The sequence below is a fragment of the Platalea leucorodia genome (genome assembly GCF_965183815.1).
Source record: "Platalea leucorodia genome assembly, chromosome: 1".
NCBI classification, from domain to species: Eukaryota; Metazoa; Chordata; class Aves; order Pelecaniformes; family Threskiornithidae; genus Platalea; species Platalea leucorodia.
Genome location: NC_138823.1, coordinates 86,312,577 through 86,330,117, shown reverse-complemented (window position 1 = coordinate 86,330,117; position 17,541 = coordinate 86,312,577).

Here is a 17,541-nt window from a genome sequence, read left to right as displayed (position 1 = left end):
TGGTTTGTGAAACTGCACTTTTTTGGCATTGATTTGAAAAACATGGAATCTGCCAGAAACAGGCTGCTGCAGAGTGCTTTTTTTATAAAGCAAAGAAAAATAAAACAAAAAACCCTCAGGTACTTGAAGTTATTTTGCATGTACAGATCAATCCATGCATCTGCAATAGCTTTCTATTATAGACTTATGTATGCACTTGTCATGTATCAGCACTTCCCTGCTTGCTGTCAAAATCTTTTTAAACTTACCCTGGATGCCTTGACCCCAGGATTCTTGCCTTCGGCATTCCAAATGCATAGACAATGCATAGAAATCACCTAACCACAGCTGGTCTCCCCAGACACTGACAGAAAGGTGAGGGAAGGGAGGGCATTCTTAGATAACTAGCAGATCTGTTTGACACCCAGGATTCACAGTTTACTACGACATGAAAGCTACATCAGGGACTGGCTGGACAGAGTATTCAAGGAGATATTCACAGCAAGGGTCTGGAGCAATAACTTTTTAACCTATCCCCTCAAAGGAATCTTAGTGTTGCATTAACATCCTGTGGAGAGGTACAGGAACAGCCCAGAGAAATTACTTCAGGATTTCTGCATTTAAAATAGCTTATATGCAACTACAGGGGATAAATACCTACTTATTTTACAGGCGGTGGGTTTTTAGTCAGTAGAATTTGACTATCATTAGGATGCTTCAAATTCAAGAAGCAGGAAAGAGATGACAAAGGAAATGGTATTTTGCAGCATTGTTGTATTGAAACTTTAAAATACGTGCAGTATTAAAATAGAAAGTTGTTACATATCAGCAAGTAGTATCACAGTTTATTACTGCATATCCTGTTTAAAATGTGTTGGCAGTTTCCTAGTCAGACTTGTCAGCAAGATATTCAGCACTTCATGTGAGGCTTTCCTTTTATCAGAGCATAACATAATGATTTAAGGAGTAGTGGCATTCAGCATCACTGATCTTAGGATCACTTCAATAATTCTTTGTCATGGTAGGAAATTTGTTAACTTTATTAATATATTATCTTGCAGGTCATTCCTGAGGATCTGACATTTTGTGCAAAGTAGCTCATTAGAATTGCCCACTTTCATTTTTCCCCCTTCTGGGTGTATTAGGTATACTAAACTATAAAATCATATTTTTAATGGTGGAGGTTGGTTAAGTGAGAGCTGTTTTTAAGACTCTATTTGTTAGTGGCTTATTCATATACTGTTTTTTCAGGTATCGCTATTTCTTATTCCAGCAGCCAGTAGATGGGGATAAATAGACTGAAAGCCCAACAGGATAAATGATGCTCAAATAATTCTGTGTCAGAGGAATGAAGGATGATATCTTGAATTAAATGCGAATGCTTTCTGTATGAGAGTGCGACTTAATGGAAATGTGATAATTGCTAAGTCTTTGATTTGTAATGGCTAGCTTTAGGGTGACTCAGACTTATTCTTATTATAGGAAGGTGTGATGGTTTTTCCCTAGAGACCCATTATCTAACAAACCTATGTGAAATAGGTCAGATAAATTCTGTAGACTATTTTATCATTGATTGGAAATAACCGAGAAGTCTTTCACACATCATTTTTTAGTAATGAAGCATCATTAGGGTGTTACTTAAATAACATAAATTTACAGGTGCTCACTTGTTTCATTACAATTTGGGGTTATGTTAAGGAATAGAAGAGAACACCAAATAGTCTTCTGTATCCATCCAGCCTGTTAACATGCATCAGCTCTCCTTCAGCTTTTTTTTTTTCTCCTGGACATGTCCCCCATGGGACATGGAGTAGGGTGGGTGGGGAAGGGGTGGGGAGTTGGAGACACTGTCATACAAGAAGTGTTTGACTGAAGTCAATATAATACTTGATTCCAACTTAACACTCTTATGTGGTTAGATTACTGTATGTTATGCTGCTATAACTGCAGCAGTTTCTGGTTCTATTAAGAGCAGAGAACCTGTGCTCTTTCTCAGGGGGGCAGAGGGTAAACAGTGAATATGTCTTGCCAGTTACAACAGCTCTTGCAAGAGGAAAAAAGTGCCTCGTCTTTGAAGCCCCAACAGTAAAATTTTTCTTGCATCCCAGACTTGTCAGTTTTTCCCCTCTGCAGTAAGAAATGATCATGGAGGAAACTGTGCTTGCTGTGGAGTCTCAAACAATAAGGATGTCTAAGGGGTAAAGAAGTGAAGCAAAAAGGAAGTGTGACAGAAGAACATCTCTTTTAGCTTAAAACACCTTGGCCTTTCCCTCATGTTAACAATATTACATTGTAACTGCAAGTGCTACAAGTCATGCTACAAGCATGACAACCAATGCCACCCAAAACCTGACAATAAAGAAACTTACTCTACACTTGAAGGATCATGTGTTCTTAAAGAACTGAAGTTATTCACAGTATTCAGAAAATGTACAAAAGCAATTCAAAGTCATTCTAGCTTTCTGTTTGCTTTTTTGAAGAGTTCTTCCATGATAGATACATTTAGTTCATGAATTTCTCCTTGCAGCAGAGAAGTTATGTTCTTTTCTTTACCTGTAACATTAGGAGAGCAAATTGCATTTTTCAAAATAATTAGTGCTGTATTCTATACAACCCAGTGGGAGTTAAATTCCTACTGGTATTACTGAATGCTTGTAACTTGGGGGATGGAGTGGGGATGTGGAGAAAAAGCAAACTGGCTGTTACCAGAGGCTGGAGAGAATGCAGGAAGCCTGCCTTTGAGAAGCCTTCACTAATTCTTATTACAGTTACCAGCCCGTACATTTAATTGCCAACTCAACAGCAGGAGGAGGGGGCTGCAAAGCCAGGAACTGGCTTTTTCAAGCATTATGCCTTACTAGAACAGCTGGTTGCTGTCTCCTTTGATGTGGATAAAGGAGACAGTTTGCAGCCCTAGCAGCTTTTTACTTTACTTTTTTTTTTGTTTTAAACAAAAAGAAAAAAATCTAAATAAACTGCAATCTGCAGGTTGTAAGATTTGTCATGTATGTCAATCTAGCTTCTATTCAGACCACCATTGTGGAACAGGAAACACCTGTGTACAAATGGTTTGACATGTTAAGCTGCGAAGCCAGCAGTAATTGAATTGGCTCAACACTTCTGAAATTATTACCTAGCACGGAATGATGTCCTTAGCCAGATTGGCCTATGTCATAATATCTACCAGGGAGTTATTTTAGCCCTTAAGGCAGGAGTGGAAATCTTCCTTAGGACAGAATTAGCATGAAGTCTGCACATACAGGAATACGTTTTGTTGTGTCCAGTAAATGTGCAATCTGTCTTCCTAAAATTCTGCAGCTTAAATAATATAAAAGGTATATTTCCATATATAACAAGAATGATACTTACATTGCCATTCCATGTGATAAGTAGCAGTACTGAGCATTTTGCCTATATGAGATTCATATGCTCAGTTCTAATTATGCAGTATTTCAAAGCAGGAAGAGCAGCAGCAGCTAAGAGTTCGCAAACCTTGAAATCTGGTGTTTTTTCCTCAGTCTCCTTCCACTTCCTATGTCTCCTACTTTCTGTGAATAACAGATTTTGGTAATTGCCTAGTTAATATGGTCTTTTTAAACTTCCACTAAACTACTTCGATTAAACAGCTTGAGGTGAAGGGAATCTTATTTCAGTACATTTTTGGTGGCATACAATGAAAACATAGCTGAACTTCCTGTGCAATTAGCCCATCTGAAAGTTAGCTCTGAGACACCAAGAGAAAAATCCCTAAGGTTTACTTATTCAAATTTCTGGTTTGTGTTCCTTCCACATTCAGATTCTGCAGAATGCTTAACTAAAATCATGGTGTTATGTTGGTGTTTTGGCCAGCTTCTGATGTCTGCAGGTCTACTGAAGATGACTTGGACCTTTTATGTTATTTTCATCAAAAAATGCTTGGAAGTAAACTAATTTTGTTTCTGATAAGTCTTGCATGTCTTTCCCATTCCTATCCCGTAAAGCTGATACAGGACAAAAAGCAAAAGTCAGTGTCAAAGCATGTGGTGGTACCAGTCTGATATGGTGATCCAAATAGGTTTAAACAAATTGAACAAATTAATAGGAAAATAAAATATGCTAGCTGGCACTTGAGACAAGCACAGAGGGCTCTGATGTACAAAGGCAATCATACACTTGATTTAAGATCATCAAGGAAGAGGTGCACTCGTATGTCTCCTGGGATCAATTTTTTAAAAGTCCTGGAATAGTTAACTAACTGGAGAAAAGAATAGTAGCTTTGTAAAATTGTGCATAATACACTGACTTTATAATTGCTGGGAAACTGTATTGGTGATTGTTTTTTTTATGGAACAGCTTTTACCTCTTTAAACTGAATGTAGATGTGAATTTACCACAACAAAAGGGGAACAGGAGAAACTGAAGGGAGTAAAATACCATATCATGTAAAATACTAAAGCACTTCAATGCCGTCTGCTTTTCCTGGTATGATATGGCTGTCCTGGACATGCGACAAAGTTGCTTGTGCATTATACACATCCCTCCCTACTCCTAGTCACAGGATGATTGAATTTGACTCTAGATTTGATACTTGTTCTTCACATCTTGTTTAAATGTAACCTTTGCAGGAAGGTACTGTTTCTAACTGAATTTGCCTGATGCTGACCAGTCTACTAGGTCTTCCTTTGGTAACTTTGTTTTTATGGAAGTAGAGGCTGGGGTTGGGAGAATTCTAGTTTTGGCTTAAACAACGTTAAAAAAAAAAATAAAGGAAAACTAAACTGAGGAAAATTGGAAATCCTCAAAAAGAGATCTTCTGCAAATGAGATATAAGAACAGTTAATAGCTAGCTACAATGCCTCAAGCAGAACTCTGAGAATGTTTATTGTGTTACAAAGGGGAGAAGACGGACAAATCAAGAGCCAAAAGTATTAATTAGAATAATAGGAACAGGGAGAGTTATGATGCTACACTTAAACATTGTTTTTCTTAGTGGGTAGTGTCTCTGCATTTAACATTCTCATGCATATAAAACCTCATTGTTCCAATTCAAGTCATTTTTCCTGAAGGTCTTCATAACAGGAATTTTCTTTGAAAAATAAAGTGATGATATGGAAGGTGTGTGTCTCTCATACCTTTGGTCTTACTATACATCTGCAGGGAAGTTCTTCTGCATACAGGAAGAAGAGTTCAATGAATGTGGCTAAATTACAGCAATAACTTGGGAATAATCTAGTGAGGACCAATATAACACAGGTCAGCGTTTTTCTAAACTTATTTCCTTTAGTTGCTCCTTGTCATGAGTTCTTTGACTTTATGTATCTGGTTCAGTCTGTAGTTGGTATCTCATTGTACCCCACTCCTGTGGGAGTCCATGGGTTATACAACTGTCTCCTTGTTTTCTGGGATCTTAAACTCTAGAGAAATATTCTTCAGGCATCTTGGGGGGAGGGGGGATGTCTTCTCAAATCCACTTCAGATTTTTCTTTATTAGATTAACTAGACATCTGTTACAAGGCAGAAGTAGTGCCACAGCCACACTCGGCCATTATGGACACAAGCAGTGCCTGAAAAAAAAAAAAATTATAGGAGATTAAGTGCATTTGGACTAAGTTTTGGAAATGTTCAGATGCTCTTATCACTAGGAAAGGTGATGCCTTTTACACCTCTTGTCGTTCCAATCACTGAGGGAAAGGAACATGCTCAAAACAGCACTCTCATCTCACTTTGACACTGCAGTTTTAAGATGCTGAAGTTTGAGGTTTTGTCCCTGAAAAGAAGCTGGTATTGGTATCCGGTAGGAAAACAATCCTTGTGTCATTTAATTGAAAACTTTGATTGTGTGGTGCAGCATTTTGAATGTCCTATACTTGCAATAAAATTATAGGTTTCTTCATAGAAAACTTTTGAGAAAATATTTATTACAGAATACATATTTATACTATCACAAACACATAACTACAGCAGATTTTTGTGACTTGATTATGTAATGCATGAACAGTGCCCTCATTACCAGATAAGATGGTGAAATTAAAGTATTTGACAATGGACTGTTCCTTGTAGTACAAGTATTCTGTAATGCCTTGTGACAGAAGTAATTTTACTTCAGAGTATTTCAATTGTAATAAAAGCTTGTGAAAATGGGTTCTAGCCCTTCATTTCAGGTAGGTAGTGACCAAAACATCACTTCCTCTGTCCATTTGAATAGCTTTAAGCCTACTGATTACTCTTATAAATTACTAGTTATTCTATTTACTAAATACAAGAATTTAGGTTTTTGCCTACTTGATATTTGTAGCTCAAGAAATCTTCCATATCCTGAGATGAAGGTATAGTTATGAAGTTTTTAGGCATTACAGCAACAAAAGCTACTTGAGTATGCACACTGGAAATAATGGTTCTCAAATAGATAACAACCAGGTCACTGCTTTATATTGTTAAGTCTAAGAAATACTACTTAATCTATAGTCTTGGAGGAAGAAAAGGAAGAGAGGAAAACAATGCATATTGAATAGGAAAGGAAACATTTCTCTTCATGTTTTGTTGGAAGAATTTCTTAACTTTTGAAATTACTAGCTGACCTTTCCAGCTGGTAAGTTCAATTAGCTTCCAAAGTTGTCATGTTCTCCTCAGTGAAGAGAGGGAAAATGGAGTCCTGTTAATCTGAGTAAGAAAGAGAAAACATGGTAGTATAGAAGGGAAAATATTGAAGAAGAAAGAGTTGCTGCCCAATGATCACTGATTTCATCTTATGCATAGTGATTTCATTTGGCTATGTATTAAGCTTGAAGATAATTTGTTTGATGTAGAGTTCAAGCATAATAAGAAGTGAGTAAAATAGTTTTTTTTTAAAAAAAGGCGCAAGACTACAGTGAAAGCTAAGCTTAATGGGCTTTGAAAGGGAGAAAAGAGAAGAAATTATTTGGGTAATGGGGGAAAGTAATTTGTGTTTAAAAAAAAACAAACAAACAAAGAAATAGAAAACAAAACAAAAAAAAAACCAACAAAACCAACCAAATAAAACAATAACACGCTCCCCTCCCACACAAGACACGCTTGTAGAACAGCAAGATTAGGTAAGCTAGACGGTCAGCTTTGTGTGCTACCTACTATCTTGTAGGAACATTATTATTAAAAATAATACAGTATTTACTGTACTTCCATCTTTTGACAGCATCTTGAATTTGCACTGTGCTCAAAATATTAGCATCTAACACTCAACTTTTCCAGTCAGTGTATCAGCAGTAGGCAGCTGAATATCTCTGACATGCCATATGAGTGAGAAGAGAGATGTGGAAATTAGTCAAATACACTCAGTCAGATGCAAGTAGTTAACAGTCCTGTCCAGGACAGTGACTTACATGGGATGTCTGAATACTGATAGCATTAATGACACAATTAGTTTGCTATACTCATGGCGCTTGGTTGATGCTCATTCAACACACTTTTAAGCAATCCCAAGATATTTTCTAGTTCAGGTCTTAACTGTTCATCAGACACCATTTAACTGTGCCCAGGTCTTTATGCTGACTCTTAGCAATTATGCATTATAGATCACTTACTCCTATAAGACATATAGTAGTATTGTCTAAGATAATTTATCAGGGGGAAAAATAATACTGTAGGCTTAAGTGAGAATTACTTATTTACATGTTTCACTATTACTGCTTATATGGAAATCTTTAGATGAGCTCAGGCACACAAGTAAACTGTTGTGAGGTGACAGCTCAGTTGTTACAACTACCTGTGTACATGCTATGACAACATAGTTGCAAGACTACCCAAGGTAACTTAGCTTATGTTCTGAAAAAGGAGTGCTAGCTCAAATTTATTTCAACAGAAATGCATATATTTAACATGAGAGGTAATTTATTGTGTTGACTAGTAGACTTGTTCTTAAGCTGTTACCTTCACTCCATTTTCTCCATAGAAAACCTTGTTAATTTGGCAAAAGGTGAAGTGGCAGAATGAAAACTGCATATTTGCATTGTTGCTGAGATAGGAGCCACTGAAGAGCATGGTGTAATGAGACCATGAACATTGTCTCTCAACAAAACAAGCAAACAAAACCACAAAACAAAATCAACAACAACAAGAAAATCAGCATGTAAAGTCTTAACCTGACAATCTTAGGTTGTCATTGTCAGGATGATACTGAAAGATCAAATTAATAATGCATGACAGCTTAATATTACCAAAAGAGAGGAAAAAATAGGTATTTTGATAACTTAGAGGTGTCATTGAGCTTGTTCAAAACTGTAGTCTAGAATGCTTAAACATTAAGGTGTGACCACTTATTCAACTTTTAATTCTCTGATGCTTTTAATTCTTCAGTTCTTTCTTCAATACTTCAAGTGATTTGGGTGCTGGAATACAGAATAAAATGTAATGTCATTGAACTGAGACACTACACACTTGAGAATTGAAAATGTTGAAATTGCAGTTAATTTAAAAAAAAGTAGGATGCAAAATTTGGGAGGAAATATATTAAAGCACGAATTAAAAACTTGCACAATTATAAGATGTCAAACAAATGTTCAGGTGGCAGCTATTCTAACAAGCTCAATAGCGGATCTCTAGCTGAGCTTCAACCCAGGGAAATCCTGCTGTTCTGGAAAAAAATAAATACTATATGCTGGTATAAGTGAGCCTACAGTCTCTAAGGCCTCTTGAAGTAATCCTTCTCTACTGAGTACTAGCAAGATATTGGCTTCTGTCCAGTTCTGAGCTTTGCACTGCACAATTGGAGAAAGCTCAGAGGGGATAATAAGAAAGATCATAGGTCTACTAAACATGGCTTACAAGAAATATATGATTTAATTCATGTTATCCTGCTTAAGCAGAGAGTCTCAAATATATAAAACACTATTGCAAAGAGGGCTGGAATAATTCTTTGCTATGTCCATGATAAGATAAAAGATAATGAATCCATGAAATGGTAAGGAAGATTAAGGTCAGATATTTTAAAACTTCTCAAAATGCTTAAGTAGGAAAGCCCTGGAATAAATTGCTTGGATGTAGCTTCTAACAGTGAAGGAGAAGTAGATAAGCAGGTCTCAGAAATGATGCAGATAGAATGATGCCTTAAGGTAAGGGAATAGAGTTAAATGATCATACATGTCTTTAAACCCTGTAACTCCATGGTAAATGAGGAATAAGTACGTCAGACTTTTAGCTTTAAATAATAAAAAGCCTTCACTTATCTTCCTCCCACACTTGTATCAAGGGTATTAAATCCTGCACCTTTCCTTTTCTCTCACTCCCTAGGTGCTTATAACCTTCTCTGGCTGTTATTTCAGCCTCAAGCTCCTATATTCCTTGTCTGTAACAAGGTAGTGGTCATGATACTTCAGTCTTGCTCATGCTTTTCATCTTGGGGTGCAGCCATTAGAGAGGCTATCCCTTGCTGTCACAGTAGAGAATTTCCCTTGGAAATTCCCTACTGATGAAGGCAAGGTTGTTGAGCTTTTTGTTGGGTTTTTTGTTTGCTTTTCCACCTGATACTTTTTTTTCCTCCTTGACCACGAAATTAGGATGAACATTCATATATAATCCAATTCATCTGGTTAACCCATCTCTATCCTTCACACACTGTACAATGTTTCTGTGACAGGGATTAAGGATTTTTGTGGCCTTTAACTCCAGCCCTTCATCTTTCTTATCTGGAAATTGTTCTCTGCCAGTAATAGTGTCCATCCTGCTGATTTGAGAAGTTTAGCTGGAACGTGTAGAAGAAAAATTAGTTTCTAAAGCAGAAGATGGTGTTTGTCATAAGGTATATGGTGTTATCAGTCCAGGTGATCTAATTGATCTCTTGCTCTTCAAGAAAACTGATTGTGTTGACCAGGTTCAGTTACTCTTCACTTGACATAGGTATTTCCACATTTGTTCTTTTAATTTAGCACTACTTTGAACTGTACCCCTCTGTTGTATACCAGAAACACATAAATCTTCTTAAGATCTGTAGTCCATTAAAGGTTAAAAATATGTATGCAATTTGAGGTGAAGGAAACAAATGTTATACTTCTTAAGGATCTGATCTGATAGCTCATACATTACAACCTCTGCTGTCTTTAAATGACAAAGGCTCTGATTCTGCCATTGATAGGTATTGAGTGGTGCCTTTCTTACAGTTCCTTTGGTTCTTAGGAGAATCTCGGCTTCTGTGAATTTTACGTCGTCTTCCCCTACTTTTGTAAAACTTCAGCTTCTAAGTCCAACATCCTTATTTGCAGCAGTAACACTTGTATTCCAGGCAATGTGTGGCACTTGTCATTACTTGGAAATGGTTCTAATTAACTTATCCTCCAGCTTCAGAATCATATTAAACAAAAACTAATTATAAGCTGGTTGTAACAGAATTAATCTCACTCTTTTCATTGAGCTACTCTGTTTGAAGGAAGAGCACTTGTTTTCTGCAGGCAACAAAGATATTCTAGTAAAGATCAATCTCCTGAATTGTTTTTTAAATAACATATGATAAAACACCTTGGAAAATACATAATTCTATGAAAAAGACAACCTGAGCATTTCACAGATGTGGGCTGGTTTTGCTTCTAACTTCAGCTTCTTCTATTCCAAGATATTTGTGTAATCTAGTTACATTTAAACAAAATGTATGTCGTAATTGTTAATTGTGACATGCATTTTAATAGTTAGATTATTTGTACTGTGAAAATAACTGTTATCTGGATGTTTTTTTCATGGCCTCTTACTGACTTTTTTCTGTGTAGAAATTATGTATACAACATACCTACACACACCAAGCTTCAAAGAGAGATGTACTAACTTTGCTTTTGAAACAGTATTTCCTGCCTTTCCATGGAGACTTTGCAGATGGCCAAAAATTATAATACATTTATAATTTTGTACTGTAAGAAATAGATAATCTTCTTGAGACTGTGAGCATAGGGTCATATATGGACTGAAAAATACCAACTTTATGCTGTTACTAAAATGGAACCATGTTTCTGCCTAAACCCATTTTTAAAAATATTCTTAGATTTACCATTCATTCCTCGTCTGCAAATTGAGAGACTAAGAGTTTAAAAGTGACTTTCCATTTACTAAGGACGCATGGGTAGGCTGTTTCCTGAATAGCCTTATTAGTGACTTGTAGACAATGAAGTGTGACAGGAAAAGTACTTCTGGGTCTTCTAGTCTTTGTCAGCCCTAGTATTGACCACGCTTATTTCACGGAAGTGGCGTTCGAAGGTTAGTTTCAGATCCCATTTTGTTCTTTCATCTCTTGCTCTGCTACGTTAACTTTGCCATAGCAATGATCCCCAGGCTACAAGCTCATCTTTCCTTCCTTCTTCAGGAAGGACAGCAGCAGGGAACAAAGTAAGTGTCATCATCCTGCCTTTTGCCAGTGTGCAGCTGCAAAAAAAAAAAAAAAAATACTCTGGAGAACCAGTGAGGATCTTTCTGTTGACATAGTGCTTGGAGAACTTTGCCAGCCTTGCACACGGTTGCAGAGCGTTGGGAGGTGGTGGTTTTTGGAGAATTATTCTGTTTCCTTACGAAGCAGAAAAGAAATCCCCCTGACATGAAGTGACTCCTTTCTATGGACAAGCTTCTGCAGCTTTACTCCAAAAGCATTTAATATCTAGAGCTTCTCAAGGGAATGCATGAAATCACAATTGAACACTAAGTCATATTCTTCTTACTGGTGTAGGGCTTCAGAATGGTGGTTCTGCTTTCATTGTTTGACAGCTCAACCACACTGAGGGTCTTGGGTTAGGGGAAGTCACTGTCAAAACTAACTTTTTTCTTTGTAACCCCAAAAGTGTCAGAAAACCTGTACTATAGATAGTGATTTCAGCTTCATTTATAAAATTACATGTATTAAATCTCATTTATAAATATTCCTGTTCATTTCTGGTGGTGTTCCTGGGATTCCTGATATTTTGAAACTAATTTCTTAGTCAAGGAAGAGGAAACTAAAGATTACACAATTTATTTACCTGGAACAGCAAAGCAAGGACATAATCCTACTTCTCTGGAAGTGTTTCAGTTGTCTCCTCTTCCTTCTCTCTCCCCAGCTCCACTTCAGAAATTATGCAAGTGCTTGAATGCAATACTGTCCCACATCTGGATGTTTCATAAGGAGGATTGTATGAAATAAAATCATTGGTTCACTTCAACTTTTCTGTTTTTTTCACTTGCTGTTACTTTGTTCTTAAATCTGGGATATGTATATCCTACCTGCCTTCTTGTTCTGTATATAACATTCAAGTCATGTCCCTGTGAACTAATTGGCAGCTGTTTCTCATTTTCTTGCTTGTGGTTCTACTTGTCAGAATATTTAAAATGTGGGAGAGGTTCTCTGTTTTTTGTTTTGTTTTGCTTTTTTTCTCTTCCCCACTGACTTCACTTTCATTTGTACTGTAAATATGCCAACAGGGATAAAAATCAGCTTGTGAAATTCCAGAAACATGTGGTCAGGATTAGTTGCATCCCTAAAGGGTTTGTAATTAATAAACAAAATTTAGGAGGAAAGAAGAGTGGTGTTCACTATGAACTGGAGGTTTGAAGTACAAGATACAAGTGTACATATTCATACACAGCAGTGACTGGCAGGGTAGGCATTTAAACCAAGATCTTCAGAGAATCAGACATTTCTCTCTGTTTACTGTTACAAGTCATTAAACTGCACCCAAAAATTCAAATACAAATGGTAAGATATTTTCCAAACTGACACACAAATTCATTATTATCCATGAGTGATTTGATGGAAGGTTGAAGCTGGGAACTTGGCATTTATTGCAGGGGTTAACAAAGTCTGTGTTCTGAAAAGTTTACCTTTAATGTCTGGCTAGTTGGAAAATAACTTTGGAAAAGGAAAGTAAAAATAGTACACTTAAAGGGTTATATTTTATCTTGTCAGCATATATTAAACCAGTGTTTCTTTGGGAACCTTAAAAATGCAAAGAGGTAACAATTGCAGGTGAGAAATTATCACTTGTTAGTACTGCCCTCTGGCTAGATATATAATGCCAAGTATGCATATGTAGAAACCCTAGCTATGTGTCTGCGATGCTTTATTAAGCACCTGATAGGAAGCTCTGATCTTTGTAAGTAAAGCCAATGGTGACACTAACCCTTATTAGACAAAAGCTGCTGCCTTGCTCTACACTTACCAATGTAGTGGCTGTGTGTCAATGACTTGCAAGACTGTGAAAACTATGGAAGTACGAGTCATTGTTAGCCTTTTCATTATCTATTAGCTACATATTTCAGATCAAAAGACTGTATCACATCCTTTTTCAACAAATGGCTTTTCCATGGAAACTTATCTTGAGATGAAGTCCTCAGTACCACAGAATTAAATGTAATGCCAAGCATGAAATTGTCATCTCAGTAATTCAACTTTCATGTGACATGGATAAATTCCTTGAATATTCAGTGTTGTGTGCTCTATATTTTGTGCTGTATTGCAAAAGTATAGGTCATAAAATAGAGGCTATCCAGTAAGTCTCCTAATTTTTTTATATGATAAAAGATAGTTGAAATAATTAAATCTTATGAAATTGAATTCTTCATACTAAGCACTATCAAAGGTAAGATTACTGATATAACTTTTTTTTATTATCCTTCCATAAGACCAGCTCTTGTTCTATTGGTCTGAAGCAGGGATGAGCACCTACTGATTACTAGCAATTTTGAAACAGATGCTATTTCTAGGGCTAAGTATGGTTTTGCATCAGTAGGCATCCTTTTCAGTTAGAAGTCCTAGTGTTTTTTCTAAAAGGATTGTGAACTGAGATATAACTTCAAACGTGCATTGTTTTTGTTAGCCTTTTGATGGAGCTTTAAGAAATGACCTTCCAGCAAAGAATATTTTCAATTAGGTTTGAGAAACTGGCTCAGCCTGTAAAAGGAATTTTAAGAGTGGAAACATTTAAGTGGTAGTAATAAAGGTTTTGATGCATGCTGCTTGTATCTTGAAATAAACCCAATATATAAACACTATTACACTTAACACTTACTGTAGCAAATAAATTTACTATTTTCTAGTTCAACTCCTACTTAACATCTAATCTATCACAAAATTAGTTGTCCATGTTTTTTACTAGAAGAAAATAACTTACTGATATTCTATGCCTAAAACAAAAGCTGAAGATCAGTTGCCCAAAATTCATTTGCACACCACCTAGTTTTTAATGATAATGAACTAATAATTACTTAAGATGCTTGTATCATTTTTAATACCCAGTTGATACAGAGTATAAGTTCTAGTGAAACACGCATTCCCCCTAAAGTGTTCAAGCAACCACCAAAAGGAGGAGAGTTTTATCCTTCTTTAAAGTAAGGATTTGCTAGTTTAATCCAAGAGGGGATTGCCAACCTTACAAAACCTTTTTCATAACAAAAGCCCTCTCTCTTTTTAATTAAGAGGTAGAGCAGACTATGTTGCAGGAGGAAGGAAAGATGTTTTAAGGTGAAAGATTTAATCTGCAAAGAGTCCTAGGTAAAGGAATTAAAGGGAAAGCCCAGCTCTAGAACTAACATTGCTGCTGTTGCCACCCCCACCCAAGACATCTGAGAAGTGAGCTCCTTTGCACTTTCCCTGTGTTAATATCTTTAAGGTCTCTAAAAGCAGCTAATTGGTTTGTTGGCATACATAGTCTCCTAAATAAATATCACCTGTAGTGTAAAGTAAGCCCAAAGCCCACAGTCCTAATTCTGATAGTGCAAATTGGATAGGGAAGGTAAAAGGGACAGGAGTGAGGATGTTTAATGACTTGTTAGTACAAGGATGCTATGTATAGACCCTTACTTGTTTTTATAATTGTTTTCTGTTTCTTGTTAAACAACTGCTTTTATTTGTATTTTTCTTACTTTAGATTAAGCTGAATTTAATTTTTTAAGTTACGTGAAAAAACAAGACACTTCTGATGTAAGGGTGTGGTGAATTTATAAATTATGATCCTCAAACATTTTGTGAAGTACCACATGTCACTAGCACACACCCCACCCCACATTGTATCCAAATAGTAAAGAGCTCCCTATTTGAGTGGTAGGAGTCTGATGGAGGGCTGGCTCAAAAGGATCTGAGGGGCAAGCTTAGTATTGACTTCTAATAACACTAAGAGCTTTATGGCATGCAGTGAAATATTGGGCTATGTACTTGAACCTCAAAGTCACAAGGACAATATCACACTCTCATAACTGATTAATAAAAATAAAAAAAACAACTTGAACTATTAATTTACTAATCACCTGTCTAAATAGATTTATTTTTTATGAAGTGCATAAATATAAGATTTAATGTGTGGACTATATTTCAAAATACAATCAATACAATCCTATCTTAGTTTTTCATTTTCATGAGTGGACCTTTTCCCTTTTTCCTGACAATCATTTTTCTTTTGTCTTAGTGAAGTCTAGTGTAATCATATCCAAAATGCATAAGAATACAAGAATCGCATCTCTGAACTGAACTTGGGGTTCATTTGCTGGTGACTGACTTCAGTAACACTCAACAAAGGACAAAAGAGCTTGTAATTGCAATTAGATAGGAGGTGGTGAATGAAGCTTGGATCATCAGATATAACAGCTCCTCTAATATGCTTTGAATTAATAAGAGTACTTTGTCCTTTTTCAATATCTATTCACTTTTTTGGAGTTATGTGACAATCATGGCTTTATTCTACCATCCTGTGACAATGTGCAATAAGGTGGTGGTACATCGCACAGGAGGAAACGGAAAAATGCAGTCACTTGTAAATTTGCTAGCCCTTGCACTTGAAGGATACAGAAGTTCTTGTTCTACCAGAACTTCTACCATTGCTATACTACTCACGCATGTATTCTATTGGTTTAAAAAAAAAAAAAAAAAAACAACCACAAACAACAACAACAAAAAAAAAAACCAAAACCAACAACCCCCAAACCCAGTCTTTTGAGAACCATATTGGACTATCCACCGTAGTGGACTATCTCAAAGCATTCTATTTCTTCTATATTTTTGAAATTTGTTAAACAGGTTTTTTTAACTAGCTGGACAGTTGAACAGTTATCCTTTTTTCTTTTAATAATCTTACAGCATGCCCTTAATAATGCTTACTGTCATCTGATGCCAGAATGAGCTTTGTTTTAGAAAGTCTGCTTAAATAAGGAATCACGCCTAGAACCAATAAAGGGCAACAGTTAGTAGACATAGATAAGTTCCTGTTGTTGCCAAGAAAAAGCAAGAGTATTCATAATCCTACCTTTTCTGAGAAATTATAACATCCATGCTGTATAATTTAAAAAGTAGGATCAAGTTTTGGAAGGTTTATATCTTGTTCTTCAGCTGGCTGAGGAAGCCTTGGGAGTATGACACAGTTACTTTTCGATGAGCTTTCACTGATTATAGGACCTGACACTGAATATGCTGAAATGAATGAAAATGTTGCTGATTGCAGATGCTGTGCAGCTTGCACAGTGCAGTCAGTACAATACAGGATTATATGTTGCTGTGGAGATTTATTTGCTTCCTGACATTAGAGAACACTGTTACTATCAATCTGCAGCAAGATGTGACTTTTGTAACAAGGCTGAAAGTTGAATCTCCATTGCTTAATTAATTGGAAGATTAATATATGCTAAGGTCCTGATCAATTCTTGAGAGGTGATTTAAGAAATGGTATGTGCTGATGCCTGCTGATTAACCTCAGATGGCTGATAATCCTCAGGCTAGTCCCACTTTGAGATTTAATTTCTGCTGTTAATTACTTTTTAAAATTATTAACTACCTCATGTGAGTTTAAAAACACTTTCCATGCCACATATTAGGCTATGCCAGATCTTTTAAAATAAGTCACTAGTTACTATTTTATCAGGCAAATTAAATGATCACTTCTTAGTATTAATTTTAAACACAACTCATCTCCAAACCTAACTAATGGCAGCTGGATCTACCCAGCTATGTGCTTTTCAATGCATTGTCCCACAATTTACTATCCTATTTAAGCTTCAAACAGATCATAATACATAAAACTCTCTTCTTCCCCATTACCAAATAACTTGGCAAGGATGTGAAATACAAATAAAATAAATGCCACACATCTATGGAATACAACTACCAGAAGCAGATATTAGTTGAAGTTTTTATTGGTTTCAGTGTGTAGCATCAGTTTTATTTGCTGCTTTACATGAGTATTGTAAAGACATTACACTAATAGTTCACTCTGAAATAGAGTTCTGTTAATAACTTCTAGTTTATTTCCAAGCATTCATGGTTACAGTACTGATTATCATATATAGCTGACCTTTGCCAGGCCCTGGAGAGTTGAAACAATTTTGGGTTTATATAAAACAGTGTATGGTAAGGGTGAACAGATAGTGTTGTTTGTAGGAAACTCTAAAGCTCATTTTGATATTGAGTGCACTACATCACACCACTTTGCTGTTAGGAAAATTGCTACTGATAACAGCCTACCTCTAGTTTTAGACTTGCACAGTGACAATGGAGAAATAAATTTTTTTTTCCTAGCCATTCTGACTTGAATATGAGTAAAACTTCAGGGAGATATTAATTTCTGGGATTGTGGAAAAAATGGTAAAAAAAAAAAACAAAACACATTATTTGAACCATAG